General features: G+C 49.7%; 1 pseudogene; it reads right to left on the reverse strand.

Annotated features, from left to right (window-relative positions):
- Window positions 1-172: 172 nt before the first annotated feature.
- LOC108301994 lies at window positions 173-6,368 on the reverse strand (annotated as a pseudogene).
- Window positions 6,369-6,708: the final 340 nt, after the last annotated feature.

Raw genomic sequence — 6,708 nt, forward strand, 5'->3', positions numbered from 1 at the left:
AAAAAAAAAAAAAAAAAAGACATCAAAGGAAGCTGGGAATCTTAAAGATGGCCCACTGCCTGGGCAGAATTCCACACAGCTCCAGATCACTTGCAACATCAACTGTATTAGCAGGGGTTCAGGAAACAGCGGAATGAGATACACACACAACTGAGGTACGAGAGAACAGGCGTTACAGGTGCCGGGACCCCGAGAACTCCTCATGCTCATCCTTGCCAGCCAAAGACTGTGCCTACTTCATAATCCTTCTCCAGGGCAGCCAGGTCCTCATGCCTCAGACAGCTCCCTTTCCTCTATGCCCTTGCCCTCATATCAATGCATAAATGCCCGATTGGCATACTTCAGGTCAAACTTGTGGTCCAGGCGGGCCCAAGCCTCAGTGATGGCTGTGGTACTGCTCAGCATGCAGACCTCCTGCCAAACCTTGGCTAGGGCACCCCTGGGTACCACTATAGGGGCCTGGTAGTTGATGCCAACCTAAGAAGAAACAAAGAAGTGTAAGTGCCTGGTTCTATGTTTCCCAGAAGGTCTGTACGGGGATCCCCATAGCTGGGGAAGGGGCATTTACCAACTTATAAGAAACAAAGATGGAGGAAGATGATCACCACAGGGAAACAAGTCTAGAATGAGGGAGCTTCTGCAAGACAAGTGACTTCAAAGTCACAGTCAAGGGAATGGGTGGACTCTCACGTGGAGACAAAGCAGCATAATGCCTGCTCCTCGGTTAGATCATGACTGAAAAACTGACTATAAAAAACCTTTGTGGGCAGGGTGCAGTGACTGACACCTGTAATCACAGCACTTTGGGAGGCCGAGGCAGGCAGATCACTTCGAGGTCAGGGGTTTGAGACCAGCCTAGCCAACATGGCGATACCCCATCTCTACTAAAAATACCAAAAATTTGCAGGGTATAGTGGCACACACCTGTAATCCCAGCTACTCGGGAGGCTGAGATAAGAGCATTGTTCGAATCCTGGAGGCGGAGGTTGCAGTGAGCTGAGATCCCACCACTGCATTCCACTCTCGTGACAGAGCAAGACTCCATCTCCCCCTGCCCCCAAAGAGGAGTGAGTTTAAATAAGGTCAGTAAAGCAAAAATAAGGGAAACAGACCTAGATGTTAAATCCAGGTAGTGGCTATATGGGTGTTAAACGAACTGGTATCCCTCCTTTCCTGTAGTTAAGAAAACAGTTTAAAAAATGTTAAACTTAGGGAAGATCTTCAATTAGAGCTAAATTTAACCTGCTTTAAACGCTAATCTACCAGAATATGTAGTTTTATTTTTTAAGAAACAGTCTCACTCTGTTGCTGAGGCTGGAGTGTGGGGTGCAATCATAGCTCACTGCAGCCTCAACCCTCTGGACTCAGATAATCCTCCCACCTCAGCCTTCCGAGTAGCTAGAACTGTAAGCACATGCCAGCATGACTGGCTGATTTTTTTTTTTTATATTTTGTACAGATGGAGTCTCACATTGCCCAGGCTGGTCTCAAACTCCTGGGCTCAATCCATCCTCCCACCTCTGCCTCCCAAAGTGGTAGGATTACAGGCCTGAATCACTGCGCCCAGCCCAGAATATATAATACATTTTAGTGGTTCTCATTCTCAAAAAAAAAAAAAAAAGTCAATTTCCCATTAGTGCCTGTAGGGACAGCAAGCTGACCATGTCCTAAAGGCAGCCTATTCCTCCTCTAAGTAGCTAAAGATCTTCCTGTACTATCCCTGCCTCTCCTTCCGTTGTGGTCACATTCACAGCAGTGCCACGGGGCAGGAAAGCTATATATGTTTTCTAATGCCACAGCTGCCATCTTTAATCTATCTGGAATCTTATTCCAGAACAAAACTCATAAAACAAACTAGGTCATATGCCCAGTACCCTGAGAAGGTGAACTGATAACAGGGTGGGGCATAAATGAGTGCTTCTTCCTCATTACTGCAAAAGGAAGAGAATGCATTCACAGATGCAGAACACAAGAATCCTTCTGACCTTCTGATCTGCACTTTCCCCATCATCTGATAATGGGCCTCTCTGGCTTCTAAAAGACTTCCCTTCTGAGCAGGAGCCATAGCACGGGGTTATGTCCCTAGCACAAGTGATGAGAAGGCCATTCTCCGCATGTGACTGGCAGCTCTGGGAATGCCTATTTACCACGCTAAGTAAAATGAAACAGATGCTCTTCCTTTCATCAAGGCAGTCTTTCAAGTAGAATCCACCCTTGCTTACAGTCCAAAGGCCTGGCTTCTAGACCAGCCGAAATCTATCTAGTTAAAGACATCCTCTAGCAGGGCACAGTGGCTCACGCCTATAATCCCCACAATTTGGGAGGCCATGGTGGGTGGATCACCCAAGCCCAGGAGTTTGAGACCAGCCTGGGCAACATGGTGAAGCCCCACCTCTACAAAAACTATAAAGTTAGCAGGATATGGTGGCACAAACCTGTGGTCCCAGCTACTGAGGAGGCTGAGGTGGGAGGACGGCTTGAGCCTAGGAGGTCGAGGCTGCAGTGAACCAAGATTATGCCAGTGTGCTCCAGCCTGGGTGACAGAGTAAGATCCTCTGCATCTGTTCCTCACACCTGCTCTGCAGAAAGCTCCTTCTCACCAGGAACACAGGCCATGCGCTAACTGCCCTTTACCCCACTTGCCTTGAAACCTGTGGGACACCAGTCCACAAACTGGATATTGCACTTGGTTTTAATGGTGGTGATGCCGGCATTCACATCCTTGGGGACCACCTCTCCACAGCAGAGCTTGTGGCAGGCCACACATGTGACGAGAGTCACGCTTGACCATCTGATTGCAGGGTCCAAAGTAGGCACTGGTGATCTCTGCCACCAACAGCCACTCATGGTTGACCTTCTCGGCTGAGATACTGGGCGAGCAGGTCACCAGGGGAAAGTGGATGCAAGGGTAGGGCACCAGATGGGTCTGGAACTCTATGAGGTCCACGTTGAGGGCACCATCAAAATGCAAGGAAGCAGTGATGGAGGACGCAATCTAGCTGATGTGCCGGTTGAGGTTGGCACAGGTAGGGCACTTGAGGTCCAAGTTGCGGCAGCAGATATCAGAAATGGCTTCATTGTCTACCATGAAGGCAATCTGAGTGCCCCAGGGCGGTGTGGGTGGTCAAGATGGAGTTATAGGGTCTACAACTGCTGTGGACACTTAAGGGACTGGGTAAATGGCAAACTCCAACTTGAGCTTCTTGCCACAGTCAACAGGAAGCTGCTCCATCAGCAGGGAGGTAAAGCCTGAGCCAGTGCCACCCCCAAAGCTATGGAAGATCAGGAAGCCCTGAAGCCCCCAGTCATCTGTCTGCAGTAGGAGATAACACCGTTAAGGATGCAGATGGCAGGTCACCTGCCCCCACCCTCTTTTCCTGAGGAAACTTCTGTGTTGAAAGCTACTGTTACCCAACTACACTTGCATTCACTTTTGTATTTTAGAAAGACTTTGTAGTTTATAGTTAAGTGTGTGCATCTTATTGGACATATGGTGAATGATTTGACATGCATATACACCTATACAACCAAACCAACAGAGATACAGAAATTCTCATCACCCTCAGAAAGTTCCTTCATGTCCTTTTGCTTCACCTCCATAGAGGTGAAAAAAGATCACCTGTCCAGGTGTGGTGGACCTCATCTGTCCAAAGTGCTGGGATGGCAACACCGCATCTCTAGAAAAAAACACAAAAATTATCTGGGTGTGGTACACACCTGTAGTCCCAGCTATTCAGGAGGCTGCGGTGGGAGGAGTGCTTGAGCCCAGAAGGCGGAGTTTGCAGTGAGCTGTGGCTGCACCACTAGTGACACTCCAGCCTAGGCAACGGAGCGACTCTCTCAAAAAAAAAAAAAAAAAAAAAAAAGCAAAGATTATCTACAAGAGGCTTGGAGTTCCTGGGAAAAAGATGACCTGGAAAGGCAGTGCTGTGTCTATGCAATGGTAGGGATGAGACAGGATATAAGATTTGCAGTCAGAGAGCCAGGCCCTCTCAGTTATGTTGCTCTGCCATCTAGTTACAGCGGAGTGGGAGTGGTGGTGGCAACCTATTGAACATACATGCAAAGGTGGTTGCAGTTAAAAAAAAAAAAGGAAAAGAAAAGAACATACAGATTACCAGGTGTCACCTCAGACTGGAACATAGGAACCCGCAGCTTTAACAAGTACCCCAGGTGATTCTGGTATAGGTGTTCCTTGGGTAAGAAAAGCATCAGTCTATACCAGACACATGGGTAGTGACCATATAAGAGAATTCTAGCCCTAGGAGGTATTTTCTTTTCATTCTTGAAGAAGGGAGCACAGACTCCCACTCCTCAGGTCCCTTCCAAGTCCTCAGTGTCTACTGAGCAGCAGAGAGGATGTCCAGACAATCCTTTACGGCAACAAGGCCAAAGTCCTGGCTCACAGGTAGCCTCACTCGTGGTTCTCAGTGCCTCAAACAGGGGATGGGTCAAATGGAGAAATGGCTGAGCGCTAGGCAGGAGCCCCTCCTACCTGGACAGATCTGCGTAGGAGTCTAAGAACCACAAGCTGAGCTGCTGCAGAGATAGACCAAAGGTCAAAGGCATGGATCAGACAGACCTGGCAAAGTGAGGAACCACCAGGACAGAAGCTTGAGTCCACAAACTCAAGGCAGAGCAAGTTATTCAGGCTTCCAACCCTAGACCCGCACCCAGGTTGGAAAACACACATCCCCCTAGGGGAAGCTGAGCGGACTGACAGGCCGGAGGAATGATGTCAGGTACCAGCACAGGCTGTGGCTGCCTCTCAGCCAGGGAGAAGGCTAAGGATGCAATGACCTCCTGTTAGGTACCCAAGGCCTGCTCACCAGTCTTCGGATTCGCTCTAGCACCAAATTGATGATCTCCATTCCCTGCAGCGTAGTGGCCACAGGCATAGTTGTTGGCAGCATCTTCCTTACCAGCCATCAGCTGCTGAGGGTGGAAGGGCTGCCTATAAATGCCAGTCCTTGAGCTGGGTGCAGTGGCTCACACCTGTAATCCCAGCACTTTGGGAGGCAGAGGTGGGCGGATCACCTGAGGTCAGGAGTTCCAGACCAGTCTGGTCAACCTGGTGAAGGAAGTAAGGAAACCCTGTCTCTACTAAAAATACAAAAAAACAGCTGGTCATGGTGGCAGGCGCCTGTAACCCCAGCTACTTGGGAGGCTGAGGCAGGAGAATCACTTGAACCTGAGAGGCGGAGGTTGCAGTGAGCTGAGATCACGCCATTGGACTCCAGCCTGGGCAACAGAGCAAACCTCCGTCTCAAAAAAAAAAAGAAAAAAGAAAAGTCAGTTCTTACCACGTCTTGAGGGTGAGAACGAACAAAGTGAAAACAAGCTGGTCTCATTCCCCAAGGGAACACCAGACACCAGAACCTTTGCTGCTAAGCCTCTCCAAACTGCTCAACAGAGTGATGACACACAGCATCCCAGAGGCCCACTTCTAAGGCTGGGTCCTGCCTGGGCCTGGGATGGGGAGAGCAGGCGGTATCTTTGGTGGCCCTTTCCCTCTGATCACAGCCATTTCATTTTGCTGGGTGAGGAATCAGAACGGTGTTTACGGGAATCTCACTTCACTTTCGAATGGGGTAAGAATACAGACTAATGAAGAAACCCAGTCCAGCGTTTAACATCTAAAACAACAGCTTTTAAAAGTGGGGGAGGGGTTGGATTGTCAAGACTGGGAAGCTGAGGAGATCCAGCTGCAGAAGGGAGGAAGCAGGAAAGCCTCCGGAAGCCAGCAACAGCCGGTTCACACAGGCCCACATCCCACGAGGGGCCTATTTCAGTTAAGGCCAAGCAGAGGGCCATTATGAATGTTCTCGGCTCCCTGTTTCTTAGGCAATGGGCCACCCTCAAGAGCCTGAGGGCAGGGAAAAGCTAGTTTTAAATATCTGCTTTTACATCCACTCCTTTCTGCAGTCTGCGTTCTCAGCCTGATCACTGACTTCTATCTGGCAGTCTCCGGGCAGAGCTGTGGGAATGATCTTCCTCTCAATACAGAAGCCCCCAGGATCCCTTCCGAAGACAGAGTCTAGACAAAAGCAATAGACTTCAGACATCAGTGTCCATGGGAGGGGACGGCTTTCATCTCAAGTATTTTCCCCTTAAGCACAGCTCTCGTCTGACATTGGCGCTAGCAAAAACTATGGCCTGGGGGAGAGGGCCCTACTCCTCCATCCACTCACCTATGACAGCAGGCTCCAGGTCCACAAAGACAGCCTGGGACACATGTCTGCCAGCCTGGGTCTCCCTGAAGGTGTTGAAGGAGTTATCACTACTCCCCAGGGCCTTGTGGCTGGGCATGGTACCCTGGGCTCGATGTTGTGCTCCGGGCAGTAAAGCTCCCAGCAGCCATTGCCCATCTGCACTCCCACCTGGCCCAAGTAGATGGAGATGCACTCACACTATGAGGGTGAGCAGAGGAACATGCCCTGAGTGGTGTGGAGTAAAAGATGGGGGCTTGAAAAGCCTTCCCTGGGAGCATCCTTGTCTTTCCTAAGGGCTGAAGCTTAGTGTTACCTAGTCCAAAGTTCTGAAGCCTGACCGGGCAAGGTGGCTCACACCTGTAATCCCAGCACTTTAAAAGGCCAAGGCAGGCAGATCACCTGAAGTCAGGAGTTCAAGACTAACCTGGCCAACATGTGAAACCCCGTCTCTACTAAAAATATGAAATTAGGCTAATTTTCATGTTCAGGGAATCTC

Source organism: Cebus imitator, unplaced genomic scaffold (genome assembly GCF_001604975.1).
Source record: "Cebus imitator isolate Cc_AM_T3 unplaced genomic scaffold, Cebus_imitator-1.0 Scaffold38, whole genome shotgun sequence".
In the NCBI taxonomy this organism is placed as follows: Eukaryota; Metazoa; Chordata; class Mammalia; order Primates; family Cebidae; genus Cebus; species Cebus imitator.